The following is a 22,004-nucleotide window of genomic DNA, read 5'->3' as shown; positions in this document are numbered from 1 at the left end:
TCGTATAATGAATTGTTGTACTGAGTAAGCGAGACAAGGCCGTCCACAGTGAGGAAGTAAATTGTGGTGCTCTATCTGAAGTGACGTACGCCGGTAAACCAAAATGAGACACCCAGGAACTGAGGTACCCTCAAGCACAAGTGTCTGTAGTAGCATCTACCATAGGCACAGCCTCGGGCCACTGCATAAACCTGTCTATTACTGTAAAAAAATAATGGTATCCTCTTGAAACAGGAAATGGACCAACGACGTGAGCAAAAAGCCGAGTAACTGCTGGGAAGGACTACAGTGGAGCCTTAATATGCCACTGAACATTTGCTTTTTGGCAGACAATGCAGGACCTTACCATTTGTGTAACATCTCTTTTTAAGACTGTGCCACATGAACATATCCAAAACCATATGAATGGTGGATCTAATCAATGGATGTGAGAGACTATGTACTGAGTCAAATTCTGTACGTTTCCATGATGCCGGAACTACTGAACATGAGTGTCCAGTTGATATACCACAGAGGAGTAGTTTGCCATTAATTGCAAACTGGACATCTTTCAATTGCAGGTTTGTGATTGCAGTCCGATAAGCATTTATCTCATGGTCATGTTCTTGGGCCACGCCTAAATCTGTGTAGTCAATACTTTGATCTATAGACGAAAACTCGAGTGGAGCAGAGCGGAAAAGTACATCAGCTACTACATTGCCTTTTCTCGAAATATGTAAGGTTTTTGTGGAGAATTCTGAAATGATTGATATTTGCCATTGTTGTCGAGCTGACCAGGGCTCTGCGACCTTGGAAAATGCAAATGTTAAGGGCTGGTGGTCGATGTACATAGTAAAATCTTTGCCCTCCAAAAAATAATGGAAGTGTTGAATAGATCAGTAAATGGCCAAAAGTTCTTTATCAAAAGCACTGTATTTCTTCTCTGCTTCAGGAAGATGGCAATTGAAGAATGCTAACTGTTTCCATTGCCCGTTGACATATTGATGAAGTGCACCTCCTACCCCCATACTGGAAGTGTCTGTGAAGGGGTAGTGGTTGCATTTAAAACTGGAGAGCTGAGCGTAGTGACGTGAGTCAGCAAATCTTTTATCTTCAAGAAGGCATTGTTTCCCTCTTCACTCCAATGGATGGTTCTGGCATTTCTGGACAGTAAATCGAAAAGAGGCTTTATGATATGAGCTGCTTCCAGAAGAAACCGAAGGTAAATATTTACCAATCCCAAGAATTTCAGCAGTCTTTTAACCATAGCAAGTCTTGAGTATTTGGTAATGGCAGCGGAGACATGCCTTCCTGAGAAATCCTATGTCCCAAGAAATCAATCATTTCTTGTCCAAAAATGGATTTATCTGTATTGAAGGTCAGTCCAAAGATTTGAGGATGAATAAAAAGAGTTTGAAGATGTTCCAAATGTTCTTCCTTAGTTGCATTGGCCACTAAAATGTCATTGAGGTAAATTAAGACATTGGTCATACCACAACCTAAAGCATCCATTGCCCTATTGAAATGATAGAGTGGCATTCTTTAATCTGAATGGCATCCATGAAAATTTGAACAACCCAAATGGGGTAATTATTGCTGTTTTTGAAAATTTTTCTGGCTCTACTGGTTCTTAGTGATAGCCACACACCAAGTCTATTTTGGAGAAGATCTTTACTCCATGAAAAGTAGCTGAAAAATCCAGAATATGAGGTATCAGATAACGATCCAGATTGGTGGCATCATTAAGCCACCTGTAATCTCCACAAGGTTGCCAACCTCCATTGTGTTTTTGGAACATATGTAATGGAGATGCCCAGGGGCTGTTAGACCTACGAATTATGCCTAGTTCCTCCATCTTCCTTAGCTAAATACAGCTTCTCTGGAGGAAAGCGACATGGATAGGAGGGTCCTTGGTACAAATGGGATGAGTAACACCATACTTTGCAGTGGAGGCAGAAAACTGTAGAGTAGTAATCTCAGGGAAATCTTCCAACAGCTTGGAGAATTCATCTACTGGTTTACTTAATGTTTGAAGGCACAGAGCAGGGTATAGGCGTCTGCCAGAGGAATAGACTGAAAAGTAGTTCCATCTATTAGCTGATGCCCTTTTAAGTCGACGAGGAATGAATGACCCTGAAGAAAATCTGCACCAAGCAAAGGTCGGGATACTGCTGCTATAATAAATAGCCAAGTGTAGAGGTGATTCTCAAACTTGATATTCATCTTCCTGGTGCCAAAGGTTGGAATGTTGGAACTGTTAACTGCTCGTAGTTGCCAGTCCGGGGTAGGATGGTGTGTGTCAAAACCAGTGGGTGGAAATACACTAACTTCTGAACCCATGTCCCCAGAAATTTTCACTGGGACAACTGGACCCATCCACACAGTAGGCTTGCAGCTTTCTCGCCAACTGCTGAAGCTCTTATTGGCAGTTGGCCTGAGTGTTTCCCATGAGCAAGCAGGACAGAAGGCACTTGTGAGCATTTACTCCCCAATGCCTGTGGTAATAATACCAAGACAAAGTGTCCACGGGCTTCTTGCTTGTCTTGGGGGGTTTGCCAGTTTGTAGGGAGTGATGTGCTAAGAGCACTAGAGTGTGACACGGGGGTCAATATTGGAGAGGTTGGTGGTGAAGACTTGCCTTGCCTTGCTGTGCTTTTTAGCCTCCACTACAGCTCTTGGGTCTTCAAATGAACAATTGGATAACAAGAGTCTAATATCATCTGGCATTCGCTCTAAAAAGAGCTGCTCGAATAACATATTGGGTCTTTCACCAGGTGTCAGAAAAAGCATCTCATCCATTAGTTCTGAAGGGGCCCAGTCTCCCAACCCATCAAGATGTAATAGCTTGGCTGCCCTTTCCCTATGGGACTTACCATATATATGTAATAAAAGTTCCTTTGAAGTGTCGTACTTGCTGGTACATGATGGATCCCTCTTAGCGACAGCCTGGTTCAGGGCATTGACAAGATGGTAATAATAAGTGGTGTCCAATTCGACTTTGTGAAGGTGAAATTGTGCTTCAGCCTGTTGGAGCCGCAGTTCCGGCTCAGCTGTTCAGAAAGGTGGCAGCTTCACAGCAACAGCTGCAGAGTCCATGTTTGTCCAAAAATACATTTTTGGGCTCATCAGGGTCACCAATTGTGGCCACTGGAATCACAGTGGACATGACGAAATAATTACACAAGGTTTTTTCAGAGTGAATCAAATGGATTTTATCTTCATCACCCTCGCAACCTTTTAAAAGCCTGAATCACGTGCTCGACATGCACTGATGTCATTACGTGCTGATGTCACGTGGCCAGTTCACTTCATTCTGGAAGTTGTAGTGCCACCATAGTGCCACTACAATGTGCTTTTAAATATCATATCTCAGGCCTCTTTACTCACAATTCTGTCCTCTTTTCCAGGAGACAAGGAATGTGGCTATTTTCTTCCATGATGAATTCACAAACCCAGACAAGAGTTAAATGAAGTGGCCTTCCAAAAATAGACCCAGTAGAATTCTGTCCTTTTCTAAAAAGACAGTGAAGTGGTCTTCCTTATTTCAAAAGCCACTGATCCTGTGTTCCCCTTTTCCCAGGAGTAACACACACAACAGCACCTATTCTGATTACTGTAACTCAACCCTGTCCTTCACAAGGTTTCAAACCCTGTGTGTCACAGGGTTTTGACTTCTGTCAACTCCAAAATGAACTGAACTAAAAATGTTTGAATTCGATAATATATTTCTTGAAATCAGGTGGCTGTAACTGTAAACAGTTGCCAACCCCAGTTTCTTGTAAAACATGTGATCTTCATAGTTCCGTCTTGTAGACAACATGATTCTGAAAGATTACTTCACCTCTGTTTCAAAAGGTTTAAGTGGCTTTGTTTAAAAACAGATGGCTTCCTCAACAGTTCTTATTGAGTACTTAAATACTTCAGTTTTTAGCAAAGCAAACACTCCATTGTTCTTCAATAATTAAGGAACTACTTAAAATCCATTGGTTCTGTCCTTCCAAGACACGGTGACTCCGAAAATGAACACTCTTCTCTGAAAACAATGGTTCTGTGTAAGTGTGCTGACCTGTGTGACCCTTTACCAGCCCACAACTAACTAACTTAGAATACATATCTAGATAAAATATAGTTTTAACATTAAACTAAGGGTTAACACAAATCCATAACACAGCACCACTAAAATAAAAGCTCAAGCAGAAAGTCGACTGAATGATGACACTAGGAGTCATAAAGAAAGCGGAAGAGCTCACAGAATGGGTGAATTCAATGGTGTGTGTCAAAAAGAAGAATGGTGACCTATGTGAGTGCATGGATCCAAAAGTTTTGAATGCCAATTTAAAGAGGGAACATTATCAGATTCCAACCAGGAATGAAATTACAAGTGTGATGGCCAGTACAAAGTTTTTCACTCAATTGGATGCATCCCAGGGCTTCTGGAAAATAAAACTGTATGATGATAGCACCGTTTGGCTGATACTCTTGTCTGAGGATGCCTTTTGGAATTTCCTCAGCTCCGGAAGTGCTCCACAGAACAATGGAGCACATCATACAAGGCATAAATGGGGTACATGTGTACATGGATGACATGATCCAATGGGGATCCACACAAAAACAACACAACACATCCAGAAGTATGGATTAAAGTTAAACAGAGAAAAATGCCAGTTGGTGTGAATGAAATCACCTTTCTGGAAGACAAGATGTGTTAGGTCTGCTTTGTTCATGAATGAGTGAGTCAAACACCAGACTGAGTCGAAATCAAGGTTCTTTGTTCTTTATTACCGGATTGTAACACTTGCAACTAACAGTGTTAGTTGGAGAAGGCGCATTCTGCCGTTATCAGCAAGTGGTGTTTTTTTTATACCTCAGGATACGTACTTAGTAAATTATCATACCATTACATTGTCCAATGAATAAACTGTTGCTATCCTTCTCTGTTAGCCTGCTGCACATCATTCTTGTTAGTGCAAAGCTTATCTTGAGTGTACAAGGTCACATCTGCATTCTGTTACTCCTTAGAACTGGGTGACTCCTTCTCCGGTCCCATCTCATGATGTTTTTACCTTACAGATGTCAGAGGCAGATGTAGAGTAAGGTGAAAGCAATTTTAGAGATGCCCAGACCCACTGACAAAAAAGGCATGTTGAGAGTGCTGGGAATTATTAATTTCATTGGTAAATTCACACCAAACCTGTCTTCCAAAACAATGTACCTAAGGAAGTTGTTACAAGACAAATGTGAATTCAAGTGGACAGATAACCACGAGGAAGAATGGGGCCAACTGAAGACCATTCTAACCTCAGAACCAGTACTTTTGACATTCTTTGATGCATCCAGAAAGACAAAAATATCCATGGATGCTTCAAAAGATGGAATAGGTGCTGTACTACTTCAGACTTTATGCATCAAGGATGATGACCACATCTGAATGTTGATTGGAACAGATCAAGAAAGAATGCCCAAATCTGGTCTGTGAACTCGAGAAATTCCACAGTTATGTGTATAGTATACCAACATTCGTGGCAGAGACAGACTATATGCCATTAATAGCAATAATCAAGAAAAATCTCAGTGAAATGTCACCAAGAATCCAAAGACTGATGATGAAGCTACAATATTATGACTTTGAATTGGTGTACACACCAGGGAAACTTATTGTGTTAGCTGATGTGTTATCCAAGGCAATAACACAGAGTGAAGCACCCAATGAGAGTTCACAGAGATAGATGTGAATCTCCATAGGAATCTGATCACTAAATCTCTTCCCGTATCTGACATGAAATCTAAGCAGATCACAGCGGAAACAGAAAAGGTTACAATTCTACAGAAGGTAAAGAATCTGAATGAAGAATGACCTAGAGATGAATGTCAACCATACTACAACATCAGAGCTGAGCTGAGTGTTGTCAATGGGCTTCTACTCAGACAGAACAGAATTATCATTCCTCAATCACTACGACAAGAGATGCTGGAAAGGGTGCATGAGGGGCACCTTGGAATTGAAAAATGCAAGAGGAGAGCCAGAACTGCTGTTTATTGACTATGAATAAATGCTGACATTAACAGGATGGATTCAAGCTGTGTGACCTGTTTGAAACATCACACAAAGCAGACAAAGGAACCCATGATAATAAATGATGTATCAGCAGAACCATGGGAGAAAGTTTGGACTGATCTGTTCCACATGGATGGGAAGAATTACTTGCTGGTTATTGATTATCTATCGAACTATCTGGAGATTGCTCGGCTTCCTAGCATGTCTGCTGCTTGCATGATCAAATATATGAAATCACTCTGCAGGACACAGAATTCCTCAAATTGTCTACAGTCACAGTGGACCATGCTACAGTTGTAAAAAATTCCAGAATTTGCAGAAGAGTATGATTTCTAACATGCAACTTCAAAAGTCCTTTGCATCTACAGTCAAGCAGCAAAGCAGAGAAAGGAGTTCACATAATTAAACAGTTGCTCTAGAAAGCACTAGACAGTGGCTCAGATGCATATCTAGCTCTATTGAGTTCCGGAGCTTCGCCAATTCAATGTGGCATGTCACCTGCTGAGCTTCTAATGGGACATAGACTATGCACCACACTCCCCTACTCTGCAGACCCAAACAAGAACCAAGATGTTTAGATGAGGGAAAAGCATTTGATAGACTAGAATGTGACTTTTTATTTAAAGTATTGAATGTTTTCAGAATTCCAAATGATTTTATAAATTGGATAGGAGCTTTGTATTATCATCCAAAGGCTAAGGTGGCCATGAATAGGCAAATATCTAAATCTTTTCCATTATCGAGGATGCCCATTATCACCATTTTTATTTGCATTGGATATAGAACCATTGGCAAAAGTGATAAGAAGAGATAATGAGATTAATGGTTTTATGATAGAAGATAGAGAACCTAAAGTTAGCTTGTTTATAGATGATGTTATATTATATCTGACAGAACCAGAATATAATTGAAGAAAATAAATGTACAATTGGCAGAATATGGTTTGATATCAGGTTATAAACTCAATGTAGGTAAGAGTGAAGTGATGCCTGTGAATGATGGGGGCTATACATTAAGAAAGCAGGTGATAAAGTTTAAGTGGCAAAAGGAAACAATTAAATATTTAGGAATTAATATTGATAGAAAGTTAAATAATTTATTTAAATTGAATTATGTACCATTACACAAAAAAATCAATGAAGATTTAAAGAGATGGAAAGATTTACGAATAACTTTAATAGGAAGGATACATTTTATAAAGATGAATATTTTTCCCAGGTTGAAATATTTATTTCAGTTGTTACCTATTCCGAATCCAATGAAGTTTTCTCAAGAATTAAATAAAAATGTAAGAAAATTTATTTGTCGTGATAAAATGCCAAAGATAGCTTTGGAAAAATTAACTTGGAAATTTGATCAGGGAGGATTACGGTTGCTGAATTTTAAAAATTATTATAAAGCAGTGCAATTAAAATTTCTATCCTCCTGTTATCAAATTGGGGAGAAGATAACGTGGGTACATATTGAAATAAATAATATAGGAGAAACTAATCCAGAACATTTTTTGTATAAATGGAACAAAGAACTTTTGAAAGGAGTACCAATTTTAAAACATTTATTCAAGATAAGGAATGAAATTTATATACAAAGAGGAATTAAGAACTATCAAATAACTAAGATGATGTTAAAGCAGAATCCACTTATTCTTTTTACTTTAAATAATCATTTCTTTGATATCTAGCACAATAATGGGATAAAGAGGATAAAAGATTGTTTCTTAAGTTCTTTTTTCTTGACTTTTGAACAAATAAAAGAGAAATACAATACACCAAATAAAACTATTTTTTCATACCATCAGCTTAAATCATATTTAAAAAAAGAAATTAGGTGCAAATTTTAGACTTCTGAAACAGAGCCCATTTGAGTATTTAATAATTCATATATTTATTGAGAAATTTATTACTAATATGTATATATAATTACAAGACACAATGCAGAAAAAAAATGGCAAAAAGATTTAAATATACAGATTCATGATGAGGTTTGGTCAAGATTATGCCAGGAGAGTGTAACCAATACAATCAATATTAGATATTAAATGGTTCAATATAATTTTTTACATCAATTATACTACCCTCCTCTCTTCTTTGGCTTGGCTTCGCGGACGAAGATTTATGGAGGGGGTAAAAAGTCCACGTCAGCTGCAGGCTCGTTTGTGGCTCACAAGTCCGATGCGGGACAGGCAGACACGATTGCAGCGGTTGCAAGGGAAAATTGGTTGGTTGGGGTTGGGTGTTGGGTTTTTCCTCCTTTGCCTTTTGTCAGTGAGGTGGGCTCTGTGGTCTTCTTCAAAGGAGGTTGCTGCCCGCCAAACTGTGAGGCGCCAAGATGCACGGTTTGAGGCGTTATCAGCCCACTGGCGGTGGTCAATGTGGCAGGCACCAAGAGATTTCTTTAGGCAGTCCTTGTACCTTTTCTTTGGTGCACCTCTGTCACGGTGGCCAGTGGAGAGCTCGCCATATAACACGATCTTGGGAAGGCGATGGTCCTCCATTCTGGAGACGTGACCCATCCAGCACAGCTGGATCTTCAGCAGCGTGGACTCGATGCTGTCGACCTCTGACATCTCGAGTACTTCGACGTTAGGGGTGTAAGCGCTCCAATGGATGTTGAGGATGGAGCGGAGACAACGCTGGTGGAAGCGTTCTAGGAGCCGTAGGTGGTGCCGGTAGAGGACCCATGATTCGGAGCCGAACAGGAGTGTGGGTATGACAACGGCTCTGTATACGCTTATCTTTGTGAGGTTTTTCAGTTGGTTGTTTTTCCAGACTCTTTTGTGTAGTCTTCCAAAGGCGCTATTTGCCTTGGCGAGTCTGTTGTCTATCTCATTGTCGATCCTTGCATCTGATGAAATGGTGCAGCCGAGATAGGTAAACTGGTTGACCGTTTTGAGTTTTGTGTGCCCGATGGAGATGTGGGGGGGCTGGTAGTCATGGTGGGGAGCTGGCTGATGGAGGACCTCAGTTTTCTTCAGGCTGACTTCCAGGCCAAACATTTTGGCAGTTTCCGCAAAGCATGCAGCCATCTTCAGCGCAAACTCCGGGAGATCCAAAATGAGTGGTGGACTAGCCTCGCCAAACGAACCCAGCTCAGCGCGGACATTGGCGACTTCAGGGGTTTCTACGAGGCTCTAAAGGCTGTGTACGGCCCCTCACCCCAAGTCCAAAGCCCGCTGCGCAGCTCAGACGGCAAAGTCCTCCTCAGCGACAAGATCTCCATCCTCAACCGATGGTCAGAACACTTCCAATCTCTTTTCAGTGCCAACCGCTCAGTCCAAGATTCCGCCCTGCTCCAGCTCCCTCAACAGCCCCTAAGGCTAGAGCTGGATGAGGTTCCCACCCTGGATGAGACATATAAGGCAATCGAACAACTGAAAAGTGGCAAAGCAGCAGGTATGGATGGAATCCCCCCCAGAAGTCTGGAAGGCTGGCGGCAAAACTCTGCATGCCAAACTGCATGAGTTTTTCAAGCTTTGTTGGGACCAAGGTAAATTGCCTCAGGATCTTCGTGATGCCACCATCATCACCCTGTACAAAAACAAAGGCGAGAAATCAGACTGCTCAAACTACTACCCTCCTATTAGCAAACAGATTGGCCGACTATGTACCAAAAATACTAAATCTAGACCAAACTGGATTTATTAAAAAAAGACGAATAACAGACAATATCTGTAAATTTATTAACTTAATTCATGCAGTAGAAGGAAATAAAACTCCAACAGTGCGGTTTCTTTAGACGCAGAGAAGGCCTTTGACAGAGTAGAATGGAATTATTTATTCAAAGTACTACAAAAATTCAGCCTACCAGAGAAATATATTAATTGGATTAAAGCATTATATAAGGGACCATTGGCGAAAGTGACAGTAAATGGATATATATCAAAACAATTTAACTTAAGCAGATCAACAAGGCAGGGATGTCCACTATTTCCCTCGCTGTTCGCATTAGCTATAGAACCACTAGCAGAACTGATAAGAACAGAAAATAAAATAAGAGGGATAAAAATAAAAGAGAAATATAAAATCAGTCTATTTGCAGATGACGTTATAATATACCTAACAGAACCAGAAATATCAATAAAAGAATTACATAGGAAATTGAAGGAATATGGAGAAGTATCGGGGTACAAGATCAACGCAAATAAAAGTGAAGCAATGCCAATGAATGATGCAGATTTCACAAAGTTTAAGAAAGAATCGCCATTTAGATGGCAAACACAAGCAATGCGATACCTAGATATACAACTAAATAAAAACCTCGGCCATCTATATAAACTCAATTACCATCCATTAATGAAAAAATTACAAGATGACTTAGAGCATTGGAAAGACTTACCACTAACACTGATATGAAGGATAAACTGTATTAAAATGAACATTTTCCCAAGGCTACAATACCTATTTCAGTCATTACCAATACACCTAACAGAGAAATTCTTCAAGGAGTTAAAGAAAATAATAAGGAAATTCTTATGGAAAGGGGGGAATCCGAGGATAGCACTAGATAAATTAACAGAATGGTACAAACAAGGAGGCTTACAACTACCAAACTTTAAGAATTATTATAGAGCCGCACAATTAAGACACCTATCAGATTTTTATCAAACAAGGGAAAAACCAGATTGGACCAGATTAGAACTAGATAAAATTGGTGGAGAAGATACCTGAACATATACTATATAAATGGGATGAAAAATTGGTGCAACGTAGGAATTCACCGGTATTGCATCATCTGCTCAACATTTGGAAGAAGATTCATGTAGAAAGGAATAAAACAAATTACCAACTACCAAAACTAATATTGACGCAAAATCAGCTAATCCCTTTTACAATAGATAACCTTTCCTTTAGAGAATGGGAGAGAAAAGGGATCAAAAGAATAGAAAATTGTTTTTCGGGAAATAAATTATTATCCTTTGAACAAATGAAGGATAAATATAATATAACTCACGATACAATGTTTGCATACTACCAACTGAAAACCTACTTGAAGGACAAATTGGGAAACAGTCTGAGGTTACCGGAAAGAAGCAATTTTGAATATGTGATTACAGACACAATGATAATTTAAAAATTTGTAACAAACATGTACATCAAACTGCAAGAAAAGGAGAATGAGGAAACAAACGGTAAACCTAAACAAAAATGGGAACAAGATCTAAACATAAAGATAAAGAATAAAACATGGGAGAAGCTATGCTCCGGAACTATGAGAAATACAATAAACACGAGGTTACGCATGATACAATATAACTGGATACACAGGCTATACATCACACCTCAAAAGTTAAATAAATGGGACTCAACAGTATCAGACAGATGTTTTCGCTGTAAAAAGGAAACGGGAACAACAATTCATGCAATTTGGACATGTGAGAAAGTGGAAAAATTTTGGGAAGATCTAAACCAGTTATTAAATAAAATGACAAAAAGCAATATACCAAAAAAACCAGAGATCTTCCTCCTAAGTAATATAAGAAACAAAGAATTTGGACTCGATTTGGATGGAACACAAAAAAGATTTGTTATGATAGCCCTAGCTGTAGCAAAAAAAATGTATTATGTCAACCTGGAAATTAGAAGACAACTTGAGAATACAACAATGGTATATAGAAATGAATAAATGTATTCCATTAGAAAAAATAACATATAATTTAAGAAATAACATCACAATATTCGAACAAATATGGGAGCCATACATGAAACACAATAGAGAAATCCTACCATGGACTTCCACCACCAAAAATGACAGAAGGAGAAGATAACGAAAAGAACTGACTCAGTAAAATTTCTTGTTTGTTTTTATTAAGTGACAACATTGTTTAATGGGTTTAAGGTATCTTATAGATTGAACTTCAAATAAATGGGGAAAGGGGTGAGGGAGGGAGGGAAGGGAGGGGGAAAAAGGGGGAGAAAACGACACTGTATATATTTAAGAAGAAAAATGTCTGTATGTATCTTGGTCAATATGGTTTATAGCGTGAAAAATAAAAAAAATTAAAAAAATTATACTACCCTCCATATAAATTACATTTGTTCTGACAAATATTTAAGATGTAACAAAGAAACAGGAATCTTATTACATGCAGTTTGGTTTTGTGAAAAAGTGAGAAAATTTTGGGAAGATTTGAATATATTATTGGGACAAATTATGAAGATACAGATACCAAAAGATCCAGAATATTTTTGCTTGGTGATTTATATGACATTGATACCAAATTAAAGTTAGACAAATATCAACAAAAGTTTTTGAGTGTAGCAAAGCAGTGGCACGGAAATGTATGGCAGTAACATGGAAGTCAGATAATTTTATAAGGTTGGATCGACGGCATACGGAAATTCAAAATTGTATTCCATTAGAAGTGATTACTTATAATTTAAGGAATCATCCTGAGAATTTTTATACGATTTGGAAACCATAAGGATTTCATTCGTAAGAGTCCATCCACATTGTCCATAACACCCATTCCTCCCAATTAATATGTTCTGGATAGAATAAAATGTTAGGAATATATGAATAGTGAATGATAATAAATTCAGGTGTTTTCCGTTTTTTCTCTCTTTTATTTTTTTTGGGGAGGGGGAGGGAGAGGGATAAAAAGAAAAATATATATATCATTTGGTATCATTTTTATTATTTTGTATTGTTATATGATGAAGAATTTATATGTATGCATTGATGCAAATTAAAAATAAAATGTTCCAAAAAAAAGAACTGAGATGCCAAACAGAAACCAAACCATCTTTAAGGAAGACAAAAGGCAAACTATGACATGTTTAGGTTCACAACGATCAGTTATAATTTCAGGTTTATCTGAGCAACAAAAATAGCAAGTATTGGTTTTGTTTTACATGGGGGAATTCTGACCTTTTGTTTTAAGTTCTGTAATGGGGTGTTTTGACTTCCAGAAAAGGCATTTGGTTTGTACTACATAACAAGCTGTTAAATTAAGTTAAACAGGAAAGTCTGTAGACGCTGTGATTGCAGTGCAATTCACAAAAGGACTGGGGAAATTCAACAGATCATGCAGTATCTATAAGAAGTAAAGGAAAAGCAATGTTTTGGGCCTGAGCCCTTTGTCAAATGTAATGCTACAGGAAATCTTCTTAAATCTTAGACAAGGTAAGAAGCTGTCTAAAGCAAAATGAGATACAAGATATGCTGAACATGTTGGACTAAATATTTGAATATATTTGTTGAACAGGATAGTGGGGAAGAAGTTTAAACATCTTGTCTTTGGTACTTACTGTCTCCAATTGTTGATCACATAATCAGAATGATTTAAATTTAGTCTCCAAATGTAGTCTCCAAGTGTGTTCTTGGGCTCACCCAAATTCACTTTTAAAAACAAAGCAAGAGCATAGTGAGTTGGAGGTGGATGAAAACTTGACAGTCAAATCAACTTCAATCTCATTGGAAATGATGCAGTGAAAGGCTCCCTTCACAGAACCTGTGGCAAGAACAAACTTTGTAAACTCAGTAATAATCTTTGTAAAGTTTGTGGATAGTTGCCAAATGTTGAAGTTTTCTGTGTGTATTTTCTGCTACTCTGAATGGTGAGTTGCACCTTTGCTGCCCTGGGAGACCTGATCAGAGGCTTCAGGGAGTTGCAGCAGGTTGTTCCTTTTGTCCTTGCAGCTGCAGGGGGGAGGGAGCGCAGGGGTGGGGTGTCAGTGCTGAGGTGTTGCTCTCAGCAGGTACCATCTGCCCAACAAGATCCTGCTGGCAGGGGATAAGCTTCCTGACCTATCTAAACAGCAGGATCTCAGGAACCTCAGGATATGACATCATGTACCAGATGTTGGAAGGAGACCTCCTGCTTAGTAGGTCGAGTTGCCATACTTCACAAGTCCCTGACAAAGTTGCCAACATTCCAACTTCTTTGCTTTGGGGTTTTCCCCCTGGTTTCCAGGAACCCAATTGGACTGAACACAAATGAAAAAAAAAGCTTTGTTACAACATCTGATGAAAATTCAGCTGAAATGCTAATTCTGTTTTCCTCTTTACATATATTCCCTAATCTGAGTATCTTATTCACATTTTAAAAGACAGAGTCTGTATTGTTGGAAGTCCTGGTTATGCCTCTATTCAAATCACTGCAAACTATTTATCCTTAATTTATTGGCTATCAAGACATTTTTATTTTTAATAAGATAACCAGATTCTTTTTATTTTTTCTGTAGCAGTGTGCTTAGCCTCTATAAATGCAAGGATTCACAAAGATATCAAAGGGAACTTCTTTGTCTAAGGAAGAGCAGCTGCAGCACATGCTAAGGGGAAGTGAATTTTGAAGTCCTGAAGATACTGCACAATGTCACGGCCAAACATTATCACAACTTTTGCTGAAACATTAGAAATCTCTGTGGAATGACTCAGGAAACAAACTCTGCTAGAATGTTATGTAATGGGAACATTTGGACTATTATTTTCAGTTGTAGGTCTCGAACAGTGCAGACAGTCACTTCAAACAAATCTCTCATTGTTGCTTTGTGTTACAGGGTGAGCTGAAAACACCCTGAAAACCCCCCTCTACCCTGAGCTACTTAAGTCACAGCTTATCATTGGGGCAGGGAGGTGGGGGGGGAACTGAAAATTAAACCATGGAAAAGAATGAGTCATCTGTGTTATGTATGGTAAGTTCCAAGGCTATTCTAAAGGCAGACTAGTGAGAGTCCTGGAATATCTTAATGATTCCATGAATAATTTCTTACTTTTAATGTTTACAAGACAGATGTGAAATTGATAACAAATTGTGCCTTGGAATAGCAGACAATATGAAAAATCACAGCCAATGCTCAATTTAAAATGCTGACTGACAGCGGCCAGCCAGAAAAATGTCATCATTTTGGTGGGAGAAATTGCCAAAGAATTTTCCTTTTGTTTCTAAAGAACCCTGACCTGGTGATGCATCATGTCAAAACATGCCTCAAAAATTAACTCAGGAAAGAGATTTTTAAAAACTCTTCACAGTAGCATATCTCCAAAATTCATGAAATAATTCAAATCTTGCACCAGGGGATGTGTTTACCTCCAATCTGAAAATGTCCTTCTCATTAGAACACCACAGAGTCACAGTAAATTGTGGGCTTGCCCACGCGGCGCTACGACACCAGTCACCCAGCCTCCATCGGCTCTGGAGGGTGCTACAAGGTGCTGCTCGACATGAATGTGGTGCAGGAGCAGCCTTTTAGGGCTGTTCCACGTAAGGTAAGTTTTATATTTTACATCCGCGCTTGTAGCCGGCCTCCAGGCAGAGGCCTGGCATGAACGGGTCTAGAGCTAGAACACACATATTTGGCCCGCAAGATCATTTCAAAAATGTATTAGAGGTGGCCCGCTGGCCGCCGCGCCAGTATAGCGCATGCACAGCTAATACTATAAATCCCAGAATGCATTGGAGTCAGCCCGCTAATCACCCCCACCTCCTCTGTTTACGTTGCAGGGTCTCACCTTGGACTCTGGTTTTGGGGCCTGGCCGGTGTCAGGGGAAGCCAAGGCCACTTCCCAGCGCCCGGAACTGGAGGCCTCGGGCCTGACCTCGCCAGGACCGTTGCCTACTCCCCCTCTCTACCGCAGGCCGACCCGCGACTCATGCTGACGGGGCCGCTGATCCGCCGAGATGCCGCCCTGCAGCGAGAGCTGATGCCCCCGCACTGTCGTTGTCCAACCCGATCGCCCGCAAACCCCGCCCTCCCGCACACAGGCCTGAGTAAGGATTATGAACTTTAATCTCAGGATAAAACAATCTTCCAATAGTTTCATGTCACAGTGATAAATATATTCCTGGTTAAAAATGGTCCTGCACCTGGATACAAGCTCATTAGGCATAAAACTTGAAAAGTGTGTAAATCAAAGGATATCTGTACCAATGGAAAAAGGGCATGGCAAATAACCCTGCTAGAGTTCATGCCCACAATTAGTCACCCATTTGATTGTTTCAGGAATCATGTTATTCTCCCACATTCTCAATAGCCCTCAGATTTTACTATTCGACAGCACACTAGCAACATTTGACAAATCCTCTATAGAGAAATATTATTTATTGAATATTTTATTTCTCATTTGTTAATGCTTCTGGAAAGAGTTTATCCAAAACTATTATTAAACATTTATTTTAATAAGAAAAAGTTTAACATTACATATGTTGAAAGAAGAGAAAACATGCAGATATTGTTGAAAATTTTCAATAAATATTTAGTTCGGCCCTTGACTTCGTCCAAGTTTTTAATTTTGGCCCTCCGTGAATTTGAGTTTGACATCCCTGAGCTAGAAGAAAGAAGACATAGGGATAAGGGAAGGGAAGAGATAGAGATGGGGTGGGGGGGTGGGAAGGAGGAGGGCCTGGGATGGCTTTTTGAAGGAGGACATTTCACAAGGAAGACCTCATCTTGGGTGCAGTTGCAACTGAAACAGAAAAACTGTGAGAAAGGAATGTTAGAGAGAATAGAGCTGTAGTTGATGCAGGTGTGGGAGTTGGTGGGTTTGTAGAAAATGTCTGTCGAGAATTTGTCTCCTGAGATGGGGACAGAAAGATTGAGAAAGGAGAGACTTTTGTTAGAGAGGGGCCAAGTGAATTTGAGGTTGGGGTGGAAGTTGGCCGCAAAGTGCACGAGGCAGCACCAAATTTGTCATCGATATAGCCTTGGAAGAGTTGAAAAGCCTTGCCTGTGTAGGCTTTTAGAATGGACTGCTCCACATGACCAACAAAAAGGCAGGTATAGCTGGGGCCACATGAGGGTACCTATGGTCACCCCTTTGACTTGGCAGTTATCTGATCTTCTCACATAGCTGCAGTGTTCCAATTCTGGCAAAATCCTTGTCCTCCTATCTGCACCTCACCACAGCACCTACATCTTTCCAATGATCTCCTGACCAGAACTGTACACACACTATTCAAACTGTGATCTGTCGCATGTTGCAGTCTAGAATAACCCCCCATTTCTCTACTTACTATGTCTGCTACTATAAAAAAGTTGTCTTAACTTAATGACCTATTCAGCGGCTGTCAGGATCTGAATACAGTTAAAGGTGCCTTTGTTCTTCTAAACCATTCAATATCCTTCCATTTATTGCTCATTCCCCTGTCATTACCTAATGCATTACCTCACACTTCTTTGAATTAAATTCCATTTGCCATTTTACCGCCCAACTGATCAGATCATCTCCCTGCAGACTAAAGTTCTCCTCCCCTTCAACCATAGTCTGGTTTTTTTTTATCCTTTGTAAACTTTTTCACCACTGAAAGCAAGTGAACTAACGACAGCACCTGCTAGAGACGCCCAGGCCACAACCTTTCAGCCACTAGAACTCCCATGGATCACCTCTCCATCCCCTGGTGCTGTAGTCTAGGTCTTGCCACCCTCCCTGGTGAATCCTTTCTCAGAACTGAAAACTGCTTATTCAGCAAGTTATTATGACATTCCTGACTGCTTTACTTTCTGTTGAACAGGCCACTCTTCACTCCCCACCGGACTGTAACCTCCTTTTTCGTATTTGTTTCATAATAATTTTTTTTTGGAAACTGTGCATCACATTCATTGCTGAATCATACTAGCCCTTGAGAAGATGCCTTCTTGTGAAAGCAATATTTTTGGTGCTCTTGGGTAAAAATTCCTTGACTGAGATCCAACAAATAATAAAAGGCCAGCAGTACATTTTCTATATCAGGACACTGTGTGACTTAGAGGGAAGCCTGTACATGATAGTACTCCCATGTGCCCACTGCATTATCTGCCTTGGTGGTAGAGGTTGTGAGTTCAGAAGGTGTTGTTGGAATACCCTGGCATGGCATTTACTAGTTCATAAAGAGTGCATGAGCATTGCATTCGGTGGAAAGGTTTTGAGTGTGAGGAGGTTAGGATACCCAGATTCTACAGTGATGGCCTTTAAGTAGTTGCTCCAGTTGAGCTTCTAGTCAATAGTAAGTCCCCAGGATGGTAATGGTGGAGGACATGGCAATAGTAGTGTTCTTGGAGAATGACATTGCTTGTCACGTTTGAGCAAATGTTACTTGCCAGATAGTCCCTCATGTTGATATCAAAAACAATGGGCACATTTAAGGTGAGATGAATGAGCATTAAAGGGAACATGAGGAGTGTTTTTTTTATATATAGAGAGTGATTGAGATATGGAATGAATTTCCATAGGAGTGAGATCAGGAGGCATTTAAACTGACAATTATACAGGCAAGGCACAGAAATATGTGGTCCTAATGCAAGCAAAATAGGATTAGGGTAAATGGGCAAATAGGTCAGCATGGATGTGGTGGGCTGACTCATTGACTCTGAACTCCTGACATAAATTACCACAACCACCTTCCTTTGACTGCAACCATTGATGCTAATTAACTAGCTTCACCAGAGCTTTTTGATGCCTCATGGCCAAATTCTGGCTTTGTATTGAGGGAGTCATTCTACTCTCAGTCTAGAATTTACCTCTTTGGCTATGATGAGGTTTGAACCTAAGTGGTCCTGGCAGAATTCAAACTGGGCATTGGTGGATCGACTTGGAGCTGCCTGATAGCCATGTCAGTGACAACCTTTATCATTCGGTGGATGATTGTGAGTTGACTGACTGGGTGATAATTAACCCGGCTGGATTTGCGGGCACATTGTTAGAGAGATGTCAGTGCTGCCATTCTACTGGAACAACTTGGCAGGAGACCTAGCTAGACCTGGAGTATGTCTTCAGCTTGTCTCTTCAGTCATAACACTGCAACAAGTTCCTCCACTTGCCAGTCCTGAGTCTCGCACTCTATAGAAGCCATTGACTCTGTATCTGTCTTTTGTTTTTAGTTCTCTGAAGAGAGGTACATTTTAATTTTTGTATGCTTTCAGTTTTCTGTGAACAGTTAGCGCTAGGCTGTTACAGCTCCAGTGACCCAGGTTTGATCTGTAAGAAGTTTGTATGCTGTTCCCGTGTCTGCAAGGATTTCCTCCAGTTTTCTCCTTCAAAAGGTATGGGGATTGTAGGTCAGTTGGGTGTAATTGTAGGCTCGTGGGCCGGAAGGGCCTGTTACTGTGGTGTATGTCTAAATTTAAACATTTTAAATTTAAATTTAATTTTAAAAACTTAATTTTGCACATTAGAGTTTGGGCACATGAACACAATGAAGAGTTGGACGTGCTCAATCATTGGAATTTTAACCTCACAATCATTTATTGATGATGGGATTCTTGTTTGGTTTTGCACATTGTGATTCTGATTCAAGTTTTGTACAGACTGATGTGCAACCATCTCCTTGTGCTCTTTTCAAAAAACAAAAGAAAAATCTGTGGAATAAAAATTGAAAACGTTGAAATTTCTTAGCAGGTCAACCAATATCCATGAAGATTGATGATGCCCAACATGATTGGATATTGGTCACTGTCACATTCCCTGAAAGGAGATAGAAAAGTCAAAGATGCACTACGTGAAAGTGAGAGCAGGGTGAAGGCAGCAAAGGTGGTGAAACATTTTGAGTTTTGTTCGGATCAGGCACTTGTGTGCAGGACAGTGAGCTTGGTGCATGGTTTGGGCCAGAATCACACATTATAAAATTCCTTTTTAGGCCTTTGGTTCATCAAGTGAATTTCACCATCATGATCCTTTCTGACTCAATTCAACGATTATCATATTTTAAATTAAATTTAGATATACAGCATGGTATCGGGTCCTTCAGCCCACGAACCTGTACCGTTCAATTATGCACAATTGACCTAAAATCGGCATACGTTTTGAAGGGTGGGAGGAAACCCACACAGACAGAGGAAGAACGTACAAATTCCTGAGAGGCAGTGCCACGTACGAACTCACGTTGCTGGCACTATAACAGCGTTGTGCTAACCGCTACTCTAAATGTGTTCCAGAACAATTCAAAGTCAAGATGCTACACTGTTGGGTCGGAAATTAGATTAATATTCTGGACTGTCATTTCATCTCATGTTTTTCCTCCAGGTTACATGACCTACAATGGCCTGGGACCATGACTGTACTCTAACACCTAAATCGAGCAGTTTATGGATCACAAAATACTTCAGGGGCTTGACCAAACAATGAGCTGGAGGAAATCAGTGAATCAGGAGCATCCATGGGCAGAAATGGTCAAGATGTTGTAAAGGAGTCTCAACAAAAGGTTCTGACCTGGAACACTGACTAACCAATTTTCCCCATGGTTGATGCCTGACCCTCCAAATTCCTCCATTGATTGTTTATTGTACATTGATATCCTGGCAAGCGGCTCATGCTTCTCCTACAAAAAATACAGCCAACAAATGAATCTATCAAACAAAAATATTAAATCCAAGATTAGCCAGTTTGATGTTCAGGTATTGAAGGCACCAAGAAGCACAAAGCAATCTGATGGATGAGTTCATTTTTGAATTTTGTATTGTATTTGAATCTACAAAATCCAGAAAGAATGTCAAATACTTTCTCTCTGACAAAATAATACTTCTTTCTGGTACTTTGGCAGGATGCCTCAAAGGCATTAAGAGTTGACCTCAAATAGCTTTAATGTATTCTCACTTAATGTGCCACATTTCCTGAAGGACATTATCAAAGCATTTGGGTTTTACAGAAAAACTGTGGCCTTCATTGTCATTTGCTGATGCCAAATACAATAATACTTATGAAATTAGATTTCATAACTTGCCATAAAAGATTTGAATTCACAATCTCAAACTTCCTTTTCTGAACCATTCGTTTCAAGATTACAGTATTTTACTGTCATGTAATAAAAAAGAAAATGTGAAATTACACAAAATTTCCTTTAGTCTACCATAAGGCAGACGAAGATTTGCTATCAGCAGAAATTTCCCAGCACTCCTCACAGCCAGAGGAGAAGCAAAAATCCCCACAGAATCACTGAACGTCCACGGCATCACCTCCAGCACCTCCTGCAGCCTCCGCAGTCACACAGCTTTCAGTTCAAACCATCAGCAACCCAAGCTCCAGATGCACACCTCTGACACAATAAGGAAGGAAGCCTTCAACACCCTTGGCATCCTCTTACATCTTGGTTTTAATACCTGGTACCCCTTCAGCCAGTCTTGAGTCAGTCTCCAGCAGTCCGCAGCCTAGTGTGTAAGTCCTTTGACCACAGTCACCAGCAGCCCTTGGCCTACGGAGGTTCCTTGCCTCAAGTCACCAGTAGCCTCCCTGTATGTTCTTCAGCCGCAGACACCCTCGCCGATCCGCCACCATGGTCGTCATCCCGTGGGAGGTCTCCCCGTTTTCTGGTGCCCTCTGCCGCCATCTTGGGCCCAGGCTGTGGGATTTTAAAATAAACCACTGGCAGCTCCTTTAACAGGCCATTTAAATTCTGCATGGAACTGGTGGCACTCAGACTGGGCAGTTAGACCCTGCATGGAAGTGGTGATTAGGAAGGTTTGTAAGAAGGCACACCTGGAGAGTTAACAGAGGAGGGACAACAGGAGGATTTATTAATTTGTTTGTGTTGGGATGCTAGATTCAACATAAAGCAGTCAGCTCTCCCAGTGGTCTCCTGGTTTGAGGAGGATGTATTTTTTGCTGGACACTAGCCATAGGGCAGGTCAAGGTCCAACATGGTATCGTAGGCCCAGGTTGTGGGTACTTTCAATTACATTGTTTATTCTGAATATAGGATACGAGTGAAGGTGGGTATTGAGTTAAGTGACACAGATGCCATTCAAGTGAACTGCACTATCCAACATGCAGTTCACTGACTGAGTCTCCTTGTGATGCATCTTTTTTTAATGACCAAAATACTTTATTCAATATTTACAAAGGGAAAATCATTCACTCTCTTCCTACCTTTAGTTTTGTATCCATACATTTCCATCACTCATTTGTATTTTCTCTGTTAACACCACTCATCATTACCTCCCCTCTGTGTTGCTTGAGGGGTTTCCCCTTGGTCTCAGCCCCTCAATGTCCAGTAACAGAAAGACTCTAGACTGTGGACCTTCCACATAGTGCCCTTGCGTTGGCTACACCAAGTTTCAGTGCA

At 40.2% G+C, this 22,004-nt stretch overlaps 1 long non-coding RNA gene across 3 annotated transcripts in view; it reads right to left on the bottom strand.

The window, feature by feature from the left end:
• The window catches only part of LOC138761871 (uncharacterized), a 53,115-nt gene that overhangs the window by 23,252 nt on the left and 7,859 nt on the right, over window positions 1-22,004 (bottom strand). For 2 of the 3 annotated variants that reach the window (XR_011356554.1, XR_011356556.1), the window contains exon 2: window positions 13,282-13,372. This is a non-coding gene — a long non-coding RNA (uncharacterized lncRNA). Of the gene's footprint in view, window positions 1-9,374; window positions 9,562-13,281; window positions 13,373-22,004 lie in introns of those variants that run through there. The other variant, XR_011356555.1, reaches the window with a different exon arrangement.

The sequence above is a fragment of the Narcine bancroftii genome, chromosome 4 (assembly GCF_036971445.1).
Source record: "Narcine bancroftii isolate sNarBan1 chromosome 4, sNarBan1.hap1, whole genome shotgun sequence".
In the NCBI taxonomy this organism is placed as follows: Eukaryota; Metazoa; Chordata; class Chondrichthyes; order Torpediniformes; family Narcinidae; genus Narcine; species Narcine bancroftii.
The sequence above is the reverse complement of the archived record's forward strand: the minus strand, read 5'-3'. Positions and strand labels throughout refer to the sequence as shown.